Source organism: Geotrypetes seraphini, chromosome 12 (assembly GCF_902459505.1).
Source record: "Geotrypetes seraphini chromosome 12, aGeoSer1.1, whole genome shotgun sequence".
Classification (NCBI taxonomy): Eukaryota; Metazoa; Chordata; class Amphibia; order Gymnophiona; family Dermophiidae; genus Geotrypetes; species Geotrypetes seraphini.
This window is the reverse complement of record NC_047095.1, coordinates 30,359,719-30,373,615: the sequence shown is the minus strand read 5'-3', so window position 1 is coordinate 30,373,615 and position 13,897 is coordinate 30,359,719. Positions and strand designations below refer to the sequence as shown.

At 41.0% G+C, this 13,897-nt stretch overlaps 1 protein-coding gene across 2 annotated transcripts in view; it reads right to left on the bottom strand.

Annotated features, from left to right (window-relative positions):
- DDAH1 (dimethylarginine dimethylaminohydrolase 1) overlaps positions 1-13,897 on the bottom strand; it is a 231,138-nt gene that overhangs the window by 160,268 nt on the left and 56,973 nt on the right. The gene's annotated exons all lie outside the window — the stretch shown is intronic.

Genomic DNA, 13,897 nt, shown 5'->3' with positions numbered 1-13,897 from the left:
TCCCTGTTACTACCTGTTGTGTGATTGGCTTATGTGTGTGTGAGAAATTAAAGCCTGTTAGTGTTGCAGAGGGGAGGTTTGTTGTCCATATGGGGTTCTGATTTAGAGGTAATATTATTTCAGACCATCCCCCATTTCAAACTTTTTTCAGTCTTTTGGAACGGATGGGATGATCCCCCGTGCCGATCCTTAGCGAATGGGGGCCCTTTAAACTTTTGTAATTGTCAGCTGTTTCCTGGTTTTTGCCAGATGTGACGTCAGGAGGGATTCTTTATTTCAGAACGTTGTTTGAACGTCGCAGCCATCTTTGAATGCCAACGGCACAGTAAATGAGCTAAAGTTATACTTAGGTAAGAAATATCCTCTGCCGAAAGAATTTAGGTTTCATTGTTAGGGAAACTAATTGTAAGTTTTATATTTTTGCTTTTCAGTTTCCCCGACCTTGATAAAGATAAAGCGAAATGCGTTGGTAGAGGGGAGAATTTTTCAGAAATGCTGAAAAGCTAAGGGCTCCTTTTACAAAGGTGCGCTAGCGGTTTTAGCGCGCACTAAAATGCTGCACGCGCTAGCCGCTACCGCCTCCTTTTAAGCAGGCGGTATTTTTTTCGGCTAGCGCACGCTATAGTACGCGCTAATCCAGTGGAGGGAGGGAGATGGCCGGACGTGGCGATCGGGCGAGAGGGGGTTTCTGGACCGCGCGATCCGTGATTGCGCATGTTCCCTCACACTAGGAAAGAGGGAGTGGACAGTAGTCGCGGGGACAGGGCGGGCACAATGGTCGCGGGGACAGAGAGGGCACAGTGGTCACGGGGACGGGGCGGGGACAGGGATGGTGGTTGCAGGGACAGGGCAGTGACGGGGACAAATTTTTTCCCCATGTCATTCTCTACTACAAACCGCTTCCATGGTTTTGTAAAAGATGGGGGAGGGGGAGTGTGTGCTAAGCCGTGTACTACATTTGCAAGGAATGGCCCATAACATTCTCAGTGACATATATTTTGTGCGCCAGTGGCAGTAGATAAGATTGGCTGGAGGGTTATCGTGCGGGGACTACACAAATTGATTCATCCATACACTTTTTTGTGTTTCCACTTTGGCTTTCATTTTTTGAATAAAAATCTCGGGACCCCCTGAGGAAGATGTTCCTATTGAAACACAGACCATGTCGGGTCCCTATTCTGTAAAGCAAATGTGAATTTGAACATGTCCAAAACATTGCAATGTAATTTGAATGCATTTTGTAAAGTACTGTCCATGAACTACTGTGAATGTTTTAATTGTTAACCGCATGGAGGGGCATAATCAAAAGACACGTCTAAGTTTGTTTTGGGCCTAAATCGCTAGTCGCCCAAAGTCGGCAGTTCATGAAAAACACATCCAAAATACTTCTTTTTTTTTCAAAAATCGTCTGATTATACATCCAGCCGTTTGATCGGCCAGATCACTAAGTTGTCTATCTTTATAATAATAATAACTTTATTTTTTCTATACCGCCATAATCTTGCGACATCTAGGCGGTTCACAGTGAAGAGAGCTGTACAATCAGCGAATTACAGTGTACAAATAGGGAAAGATGTCACTGAGCAGTCAGTGATTATAGAATACAGAATAGTAAGAATTATAATATTTGTATGTTACAATATAATATTAACATGTTACAGTGAAGGGGGCTGGATAGCCAGCGAATTTCAGAGTACAGTTCGTGAGGAAGTCACTGAACGTTCAGTGAATACAGGTACAATTAGAGAGAACACACAGTATCAACATGATGAGTATTAGCTTTAAAAAAAGGAGAGAGTTGTCTAACTAGGTAATAAATCTATTGAACAGAGCAGTCTTAATTTCTTTCTGGAAAGCGCCGTAGGTCGATCTGGCTTTATCAATGAAGTTGCCTAGCCAGGATTGCTGTCTACCAGCTTGAAACTTAAAAGTTCTGCCAGAAAGGACCTGTATTTGCAATCAGTGATCTTCGGATAGGCAAAAAGGTTGCGATTTCTGGTTGTCCTTTTGGGGGTATACAGTTGGAAGTGAGGTAAGAGATAGGTGGGGGACATTTCCCCACACCAGTTTGTAGCAAAAGCAAGAGAACTTGAATAAAATTCTTGCCTCTATTGGTAACCAGTGTAGCAGTTTGTAGTAGGGGCTAATGTGATCACTTTTCTTTAGTCCGAATATTAAGCGGACGGCCGTGTTTTGCACTATTCTTAATTTTCTCATGGTTTTTTTTAGGTATACCCACATAAATGATGTTGCAGTAGTCTAGGGTGGACAGAATCAATGACTGTACCAGTAGTCTGAAAGATGGAGGGTCGAAATATTTTTTGATGGTGTTTAATTTCCAAAGTGTGGAGAAGCACTTTTTTTGTCACCGAGTTTGTATGTTCGATCAAGGTCAAGTGGGTGTCTAGGGTGACTCCTAATATTTTTATAGTTTTTGATATTGGGTGTTTGTGACCATTTAGGTTATTTGATGTTATAGTGATTTTGTCCTTTGGGCTTGCCAAGAAAAATTTTTTTTTCTGTGTTTAGTTTCAGTTTAAAATTGATAGTCCGTTGTTCAATTTCAGTCATGATATGGGAAATGTGTTTTAAAGTATCATTGGTCACGTTGGTCACTGGAATTAGAATGGAGATGTCATCAGCGTATATATAGAATTTTAGGTTTAGCTTTTGTAGTAGGTGACCTAAAGATGAGTTGTAGATATTAAACAAGGTGGGAGATAGAGGGGAACCCTGAGGTACACCTGAAGGGCTTTTCCAAGAATTAGAGTATTTCCCGTCATAGACCACTCGATAAGATCGTTCGGTTAAAAAGCCCTGGAACCAGTTCCAAACTCTTCCCGAGAGATCCATTGCATCTAGGCAATTCAGCATTATTTCACAATCCACTAGGTCAAATGCGCTACTAAAATCTAGTTGTAAGATTAGAGCGCTGGTACCTTTACTAAAGAGGTCGTATAGGTGGTTGAGGATAGAGCCTAGGACTGTCTCTGTGCTGTTTTTCTGAAACCAGATTGGTGTTCGTTGAAGAGGTTGAATTTATCTAGCTGATTTGCTAGTTCCAGGTTGACCAACCCTTCCAGTAGTTTTGGCGAATATCCCATTCTCATCCAAAAATTCATCAAAGTCAAAAACGCCTAGAACTTTTGTAAAAGCAGGTCCAAGTGCCCAGAAGGTATCCAAAATGCCCAGATAACCACTGCAGACACAAAGTACAGACCCCCCCACACACACTCCCCCAGTGATCACTGACCCCCCAAACACCATAAAAATCAGAATAAAAACAAACATGTCTGCCTCCAGAACTTCAGCACCTGGCATAGGAAAGCCTAGTAGAGCAGCACAGGTGGGTCTAGTAGGTTTTACCCTCAAGAACACAATTTGAATATTGCAGCACATTTACTAAGGAGAAAGTACATTGATTAACCAGGTGAGTCATACCATCAAAGGCTCAGCCAGCATTTCACTTGAAAACTTTATGTCATGAAACTTTATTTTTATTTTTCATTTTTGATTGTTTATTTTTTTTAAAAAACATTTCACGATGGCTTAATCACGAACATCTGGGGCAAGAAGGGACCAGATTTGCAGGAGACGGCGGTGCTGAATTTCAAACCACGCTGCAGGAGATAAACTGCTACGCTTAGACAATCGCGGACAGCTGGAAGTGCAGTGGATGCATCTCATTCACACCGCAGCAACAGATAAATGCAATATTCAAATTGTGTTCTTGAGCGTAAAACATAAAGCAATATATTCCAGAGATACATATAATAATAATAATAATGAATGTGTAACATACTAAATCATTGAGGAGAAGGAACAATATTGTGCTGTGATGATTCCTTTGTAAGTTTTGCCCCCTCTTCTACGAAACCGCGTTAGCGGTTTTTAGCGCAAAGAGCCGCGCTGAATGGCCTGCGCTGCTCCTGATGCTCATTGAGTTCCTATGAGCATCAGGAGCAGCGCGGGCCATTCAGCGCAGCTCCACGCGCTAGAAACTGCTAGCGCAGTTTCATAGAAGAGGGGGTTGGTCTTCATATCTGCCCCAGATAATGACCTTGGTGGAGGTGACTGAGCACAATAATAATATTTTAAGTAATTCTTTCAATATTTTAGAGACAATCACACAATTAATGAGTTATTACAATTAAAAAGTGGCATTATGCTTAACTTATGAGTATGAGAAAATGAATACTGACTTACTGGGGCATAAGATATTCAAATTGGTTTGAGGTTCATTGACATCTTTTGTAGATTTGTTATAGTTGCCCTTTATCTTTATCTTATTTTCCTTTGTATTGCACCCACACATCTGGGGAGGGGGAGGGGGAGAAGTGAGAGCAGGAGGGGGGTATATCTGTTTTGGTATCATTTCTGATGGTAATGATGGATGGGGGAGGGAATTTTTATCTTTTGTATAGATTCTGATTATTTATAAGTGCTCATTTGATTATTATTATTTGTATGTAAATTGTATTGCACTTTTTGTTGACATTAAAAACTAAATAAAGTAAAAAAAAAAAAAAAAGTGGCATTATAGTTGTACAATATTAGTATTTGAATGCCAAATTTACACAAATTTTCCCATCAATTTTGATTAACCAACCATACCGATGACAAATTCAGCAAGGAGAACAGCTTTTGCTCCTCTTTTTGGCATTGCTCCAGTGAGTCTTTTCGTGACTCACTCCAATAGGGTGATTGAGCAAAGCCCTCTCTCCAGCTGGAAAGAAGACCCTTCCATCTTCTTGCATACAGGAGCAGGTTAGCAAGGACCCAACAACCCACCAGCTGAACAGGAGGAAGCAATTCCCACACAGTTCTTACTCACACGATGTACTTGTCAACATGTGATGAGAGATTTTGTTGAGCAGCATCTACATCAGCCCCCCTTCCTCCCCCAAGAAAGCCATTGAGTGAAACGAACAGGCCACTATCAGGAGGGAGATATGTGCTCAGATGTGAAGTTATTCGTAAACTAAAACGATTGCTCAGCTGTTAATGGAAACATCAGTTACATAATTGAACTTACACAGTTGTGAAACTTGTTTAAAGCATGATCTCACAAGACAAAACATTTTTTCATATAGATTTATAAAAAAAACATAAAATAAAATAAAAAAGAAGAGGGATCACTAACATTGATAATAAAATTGCATATTTTATTTTTTCAACATGAATTTATTCAAGGACTCGTGATTTTTCCCTGTCTGTTTCTGCAGGCTCACAATTTATCTAATGTACCCGGGGCAATGGGGGGATTAAGTGACTTGCCCAGGGTCATAAAGGGCAATATGGATTTGAATCTACAACCTCAGGGTGCTGAGACTGTAACTTTAACCACTGCACTGCAGTGAGTTTTATTGACTGGATAGACCTTTTGCCCCACTGAATGTGTCTTTGAAAAGTCTAGGAAAGTCAGGGACCACTTAACAGGTCATGGACCTGATGGGCCGCCGCGGGTACGGACCGCTGGGCGCGATGGACCTCTGGTCTGACCCAGAGGAGGCAACTTCTTATGACACACTAGGGCATTTGAGGTCTTTGTCCTCATTACTCTAAAATTGTTATCACTGGAAAGATTAAACTGGGTTCAGATTTTGTTTTGAATTTTGTTTGTTTGTTTTCACATTTATTGTGATGTAATCATATTATTTGCATGCCATTAGTGCTGAGCATTGGAAAGTTATTTTGCTGTGCTGTTCTGATGGTATTTCCCGGCGTAATTCCTTAAAGCACTGGAGTTGTGAGCACTGGCCTACAGGCTCTGGCAGTTAGGAGAGAGAGGTATTAGCAGGACTGTGGGAGGCCGTGAGGTCACAGTCTCCATAGTGGCTTTGCTCCCTCCTCACTAGTGCTGCCCGATTCGCAATTCAAATCGATTCACCGATTCACTTTGGGTGATTCGATTAAAATCGATTTGTTTTTGAAAAACATCAAACTTACCGATTTGTTGGCCCCCTTGCTAGAGACCCATTCGGGCTTTCCCTCTGTCACCGGAATCCTTCCATCTAATGTAACTTCCGGTTATGCAAAATTGGAAGTTACATCAGAAGCAAGGATTCCAGTGGCAGAGTGAATTCATGGGTGGACAAGGCCGAATCAGCCTGTTTAAAGTGCTGCCAGCAATGCATACAGGAGCAGGGATCCAACAGCCCACCAGCTGAACAGGAGGAAGCCGTTCCCACAGTCGTGGAGAAGCTTTTTTTCCACAGATAAGGTAAAAGGAAAGCTGTGGTGGAGTAAATGTAAGGGGAGGGAGGAAAGGAAAATACTGTGAAGGAGATGGGGACTGACTGCAATGGAGTGGCACAGTAAGGCTAAAGGGGGCGGGTAAGTACAAAGGGAGAGGGGGATAAAGGTGTTAAGAAGATCTAGCGGGGAAGAGGGAGCTAAAAACCATCCAAGGTAACCATTTCAAGTGTGACACAGTGCATGACCCACCCACACATGCCTTCAACTCAAAAACACACTCATGCACCCTTCCCACTCATGTGGATTTATGGAGCACACACACACAAGCATCAAAAACACATACATCCCTCCTGCACATACTCATGCACTATGTTCCACACAGTGTCACACTCAGATACACCCTCCACCCACACTTATCTGCAACGCTTCTAGCATACAATTTACAGCTTGTTCTTTTTCTTTTTTTTCTCAGTGCCGTTGGAGATTAGGGCTATTTTCTTCTCTATAATAAAGGAACAACATCTTTTCAGTGCCTCCATTGAATTATATGCACTCAGCTGGAGGTAAATGGCCAGAAAAATTACCGGTATACACAAATAGAAACCAGAGGAGTTCATAGGAAAGACAGGCTGAAAGATAAGGTGTCACTTCACTCACTTTGCTTTCTTTTCTCTCTGCCCCTCCTTGTCATCTTTTCTCCTTTTTTCACCACCCTGTTTTATCAGTCCTGCACATCGCTGGAGAAAGCATAAGATAGAAGGCAGTTTGAGGAATTTTAGGATTTAAGAGCATTGTTCATAGACAGTGGAATGGGGTGAGCCATTGACCGCACCAATATTTTGTCCAACACAATATCTGTTTGAGAGCAGGGCTGGAGGTTGATTTATTTGGAAGAATAGTAACCATGCTTTCTTCTCCTTTCCTTCCCCACCCCACCCTACATTCTCCTCCTTTCTGCCAATCCTCATCCCTCTTCTCTACATTCCATTCTCTTTCTCCCTCCTTCACAACCTCCATGTCCGCCTTCTCTGGGGTCTAGGCCGATTCAGCGTGGCTGTTCCAGGATGCCTTTGGACAATAATTGTCCTCTTAAGGACAAAACTCTTAAATTTTATTACTTTTTACCCTAACCTATTGTATTTTCCTTTTTTGTTTCACTTTTCTTTTACGATTGTAGTTCTTCCCCTTCTCTCCTATTGTTTCAAGTTGGTCCATTTGTCTAATTACGTGTTTTATTAAGACACGTTAGGTTTTAGCTAGTATCCCTGATTTTTAATCTGTTTTTATGTAAATTTTTATTGTACACCGCTTAGAAATCTGATTAAGCGGTTTAAAATTATTATTTTATTTTTTTTAAGTTCAATCATCTTTATTAGTGTTTTAAAATATACAATAAGCAGGTAACAATGACCAGTAGTCAAAATCAACAACATCAACATTGGTACATGCTGTCATCATTACCGCACATGAAACTACAGTATAAACTTGAAACTTGAGAATCCCATGATCATGTCGCACCTCTTCTACGAAACGCACACTGGCTACCAATTTCGCACAGAATAATCTATAAAATTGCACTGATAGCCTTCAAAATCCAACAAACCAACACACCAATATTTCTGCATCATTTTTTGATACCATACTCTCCAGCCAGGACTCTAAGATCAACAGAACAGTATTTGCTGACTATCCCTTCTTTAAAAATAATAGGTACCAGAAGAGCTACAATTTTTTCAGTCGTAGCACCCCAGCTTTGGAACAATTTACCAATCTATTTGCGTGGAGAAACCTCATTAGAAAAATTTAAAAGCACATTAAAATGCTACCTGTACAGAAACGCATTTGAGTCATAGATGGGATAATTCTTCTATCATCAATCCCAGGCTCAAATACCTAAATTTAACCAGACCTTATGTATAGGTCACAACCTCCCCCATTCTCTTTTTAGGCTTAGCCATATTTGTAAAACATTTTTTCATTACCCTCCTGATGTTGTTTTTTTCCTTAAATGTATCTTTACTTTTCTTAAAAATTGTAGTTCACCCCTCTTCCCTTATGTATCGCTAATTATTTGTGTACATACATTGTATGTTTACTTGTACAAATTGTTTTATTTTGTCTCCCATTGAAATTATTTGATATTGCGTGAATAACAAACTTTTAATAAACTTGAAACTTGTATGCACAATTGCTCTTGCTTAGAATGGCAGCTGTCTCCATCTTCCTGCTGCAAGGCCGCTCATCCACTCCGACACCCCCACGCTGACCCAGCAAAGGTTACTACCCCTCCCCTTTACACTGTAAAATAAGAATATGTCAAAGGAGAGGAACAGAGTCTAGATATAGAAATGCTCCAATACTGCTTAGCAGTAGCCAAGTGACAAAAGATTCAATCCCTTCCCACACCCCAGCTAAGATTCAAAGTTGTTAAAATGCATGGAGACTGTGAAAAATTACAGGCAGACCTTAGGAAATTGGAAGACTGGGCATCCAAATGGCAAATGATATTTAATGTGGACAAATGCAAAGTGATGCATATTGGGAATAATAAACCAAATCACAGTTACCAGATACTAGGGTCCAGATACTAGCACCCATGAAAAAGATCTGGGCGTCATTGTAGACCAGTGGTCTCTCAAACTCAAACCCTTTGTAGGGCCACGTTTTGGATTTGTAGGTACTTGGAAGGCCTCAGAAAAAAATAGTTAATGTCTTATTAAAGAAATGACAATTTTGCATGAGGTAAACTCTTTATAGTTTATAAATCTTTCCTTTTGGCTAAGCCTTAATAATTATATTGTCATTTATAGCTAAAGAGACATATGATCAAGAAACTTTTACTTTTGTGATTATGATAAACATACCAAGGGCCTCAAAATAGTACTTGGTGGGCCACATGTGACCCCCTGGGTCACGTGTTTGAGACCACTGTTGTACACAATACGATGAAAGCTTCCGCCCAATGTGTGGCAGTGGCTAAAAAAGCAAACAAGATGCTAGGAATTATTTTAAAAAGGGATGGCTATCAAGACTAAGAATGTAATAATGCCTCTGTATCGCTCCGTGTTGCGACCTCACCTGGAATACTGCGCTCAATTCTGGTCTCCTTATCTCAAAAAAGATACAGCAGCACTAGAAAAGGTTCAAAGAAGAGCAACCAAGATGATAAAGGGGCTGGAACTCCTCTCTTATAAGGAAAGACTAAAAAGGTTAGGGCTCTTCAGCTTGGAAAAGAGATGGCTGAGGGGAGATATGATTGAAGTCTACAAAATCCTGAGTGGTGTAGAACAGGCACAAGTGGATCGATTTTTTTACTCCATCAAAAGGGGACATATGATGAAGTTACAGGGAGATACTTTTAAAACCAATAGCAGGAAATATTATTTCACTCAGAAAATAGCTAAGCATTGCCAGAGGATGTGGTAAGACCAGTTAATGTACCTGGTTTTAAAAAAGGTTTGGACAAGTTCATGGAGGAAAAGTCCATAGTCTGTTATTGAGACAGACATGGGGGAAGCCACTGCTTGCCCTGGATCAGTAGTATGGAATGTTGCTACTCTTTGGGCTTTTTCCAGGTACCTCATACTTGTGACCTGGATTGGCCACCGTGAAGACAGGATACTGGGATAGATGGACCATTGGTCTGAACCAGTAAGGCTATTCTTATATTCATAACACAAGGTGCATAGCAAAAACACACAGCCAGAGAAAATGAAATGCCTTCCATTCCCCTGCCCAGAAAGAAAAGCAGACAGGGCTACATGCTTTTTATTGACATTTAGTATAAATATGTACTTAGGCTTTTTCCATTCTTTTTATTGTAACACGATCACTAAGTGCGTCTAGCCTCTGCTTAAAGGTTAAAGTCCAAAGAGCAGCAAAAGGTTAAGAAACATTAAAATGATTTGGGGATGGTGGGTGGCTGGGAACTAGACAGCATTTAATAACTCTGCCCCCTAATTCCTCAACTGTGCCTTGACGCTGCTCCTTAGAACAAACTTCTTACTTCAATTCTATAGCTTGCAGAAAAAAAGTCAGTTCCTACACAACACAGGGCTGGAAACATATCAATCAGATCGGGCACTCAGTACCACAGGCTCCTCCCCCCTCCCTCCCCCATGTAGCATAGATCTCTCCGGGAAGGGAAGGGGGAAGGCAAAGAAGTAAGGGGGCATACATCTGGTGACCGGATCTACGTCATCCTGGCGAAGAAATATAGGGGCATACACCCAGTGACTGGATCCGAAGGTGCTACCTGAATCTGACGACTTCTTTGCAGGATTGGTTTTTTTGCAAAACTTTGGTTTTGTATCTTGATATTTCATTTTTGCATTTTTAATGACAACGAGAACAGTTCAGCATGCCATGATGAAACGGGCTGCAATGAAACTGCCGAACTGAATTGTCCCATCCTGCCTTCTCCAATCCTCTTTTTTCTATTCCAACCCCTCCCCACCTCTTCCTAAACCTATTAAACCTGCTCCACAGTTGCTCCTGCCTCATTTGTGCTGGTGGCATGGTCCTGGCTACCCCACCACCCACCCTCTTCCTGTACCACTGACACCAATAATTCTCAAGGCATAGACTCCCTATCACCCTCTGCTACTACAAGACCAACAATTTGGAATGATGGGGCCAGTGTTCCCTGCCAGCCTTCCTCATCTTCTGATGCCAATTCCAGACTCAAAACTTCAGATAGCAACGTCTGGGTTTCCTGCCACATTAACCACTTCTGCTGTTACCAGCTTGACATCAGTCTGCACATCCACGCCCCTTCCACAGAAGTTGCTTGTACTAGTAAGGATTTGGGACTCTCAGAAGGTTCCTTCATGGCCAGAACACAGTCTCTTCTTGTGCCAGTAAGAAATAGGGACCCTACCGGCATCTATTTTGCTCAAAAACCACTTTAATTGCCCCGTTATCAAATGAAGTTTTAGTTGCGGAAGCTCCATACGCTTCTGCAATGAACATGAGAGTTGCCAGACAGGTTTCCAATTGTGGCCAATCCAGGTCATAAGTACCTGGTAAGATCCCAAAAGTAGTTTACACATTTTGTACTTAGGGCTCCTTTTACTAAGGTGCGCTAGCGTTTTTAGCACACGCTAAAGATTAGCGTGCACAATATTAATACAAGCTCTATGGGGGCGTTAGCGTTTAGCGCGTGCAGTATTGTAGCACCCGCTAAGCACGCGCTAAAACCTTAGTAAAAGGAGCCCTTAGTTTGTACCTGGGGTAACAGAGGGTTAAGTGACTTGCCCAGAGCCACTAGGAGCTGTAGTGGGAATCAAACCCAGTGCCCCAGGCTCTCAGGCCACTTCATGACAGACAAACAGACAGACACGCCAAGATTAGATGAGCGAACATCCAAAAATAAGGCACACACATCTTTCAATTAACTTCTGAAACAGAAATCAAATAATTAAATCATTCAAAAGGAATGTTATATTATTACCAGAGTGGTAATATATGACAAATATTGTTAGATTATTGTCCGATTTCGCGTTAGTTACGATTCTGCTTCGTTCGTTCTTCTAGTTAGAGGCCTAGGACCACACCCAAGAGGATAGGTGCCTATCTGCCAATTAATCTTTTTTTCAATTATAAGCTTGTTAAAGCTCATAATTAAAGCAAATTTACTAATTTAAGTTAGGCACCTACCTTTCGGCGCCTCTTATAGCGTTTCCTCCTTAGGGTCAAATATTCTCCCATTCTGTATTAATGGGTGTGAGCCAAATTCAAGTAAGAAAGACAGAAACGCCCTTTTGTAGCCTCTCAGCACTCCCCTGGACAGTCTTGTGTGAGACCTTTGCTGGGTGCAGAGTGCATACCAGGGCAAGTTTGTTCCCCAAAGGGAAATGTTTTTCAATCACACAAGGTATACAATGGTCATGTGTACAAGATATTTAGATGAGGCATAAGGGCAGTTTTGATAAGGCAGGAAGTACTGAAAGCCATTCAGTACTACAGAGTACTATAGACATTTATATACCATTATATCCTAACTGGTTTTACATTCAGGTACTTCATCATATTTCCTGATCTGTCCCAGTGGCTCAAACTCTATCTAGTGTACCTGGGGCAATGGGGGGATTAAGTGACTTGCCCAGGGTCACAAGGAGCAGCGAGGGATTTGAACCCACAACCTCAGGGTGCTGAGGCTGTAGCTCTAACCCAGGGGTAGGGAACTCCGGTCCTCGAGAGCCGTATTCCAGTCGGGTTTTCAGGATTTCCCCAATGAATATGCATGAGATCTATGTGCATGCACTGCTTTCAATGCATATTCATTGGGGAAATCCTGAAAACCCGACTGGAATACGGCTCTCGAGGACCGGAGTTCCCTACCCCTGCTCTAACCACTTTGCCACACACTACTGTCCATGACGCATGTTGCTCCAGTTCTGCAGTTATGTTTGCAAACACTTCGCATAAATACGCTTTATTATGTATGCAAACTTGTAACCCATTCTGAGCTCTTCTGAGAGGACGGGATAGAAAACCAAAGAAAGAAATAAAAATGCAAAAGGATGTCACAATATATTCACTCATGAAAAAAAGGAAGAGCACTGTTCACGGAATAAAATTAATACTCTGTTGCATTTCCAGATTTGGTCAATAAATGTACATTAAATAGGTGTTTATCAGGAATACTTCTAAATCATTAGCTTAGGACCTGAAAGCTCTACCATCACGAGTTACTTAATTACTGGTTATGTCTCCTAGACAGGTTTATTCCTGTCATCCTCCACTGTGCTTCAAGTAAACAACACTGAAGTATCCAAATGTTAAGCATTGCTAAAAGGCATGATTACTTTAAAAGCAATAAATGCATTACAGAACAATCCCTAGCAAGAGGCCTTGATGCCTGTTTGTCTATCCATGAAGTTAAGGCTATATTAACCTCTGCAATAACTGAAGTCCAACATGATTTTACAGCCCATATGCAAGTTTTCCAGGCAAAGAAGAAAAGAGCTGCAAAGCTATTTGGATTACTTTCTAAAAGCAGTTTAGGGTTAACAGTTTCAGTTGTTTCTGTTTTGAGTTCATAAGATTTCTGGAAATATTACTTCAGTTTCTAGCTTTTATATAGGTATATTTGAAAATGTGGTTGCTGTACATTGGTTCAGGAGACAGTGTATAAGACAATCAAAGTAAATGCTTAAGTGATATTTTTTAATAGGAAGTGATAGTTCCTCTATTGAAAGTTACAAAGATCATTCCAATTGCAAAGATTTGGGATTTTTTTTTAAATCACATCTGAGTAAGCAAATTCCTCTTGTTTCTTCAACAGCTCAGGGGTATTATTCATGAACAGCATCTGAAATATAAGAAACCTTCCCCAATGTCTGTTCTCCTTCCATTACTCTGAACCTGCCACACCTTTTTATATCCAACATCTCTGAGCATTCTTAGTTAGTTTTTTTGTTGTTGTTGTTTTTTTAAAAACCTCCAACATTTCCTGTGCATGCATTCACAGGGTAAACAGCAGTGGAATTTAATTTGAAAATGCACAAAATGGAAAAAGCCTAATGCAAAATATATAAAACCCCTAGGAACTAATGCACATAATAAACTCAAATATAGTTTACATGTAAATTTCCAAGAGACTCTCTCATGATGAAAGGATTGTAACTATAATGAAAAGCTATTATTAACAATTTCACAGGCTGCAGATCCTCCCCTTGTTTGCACAGACTGTGAT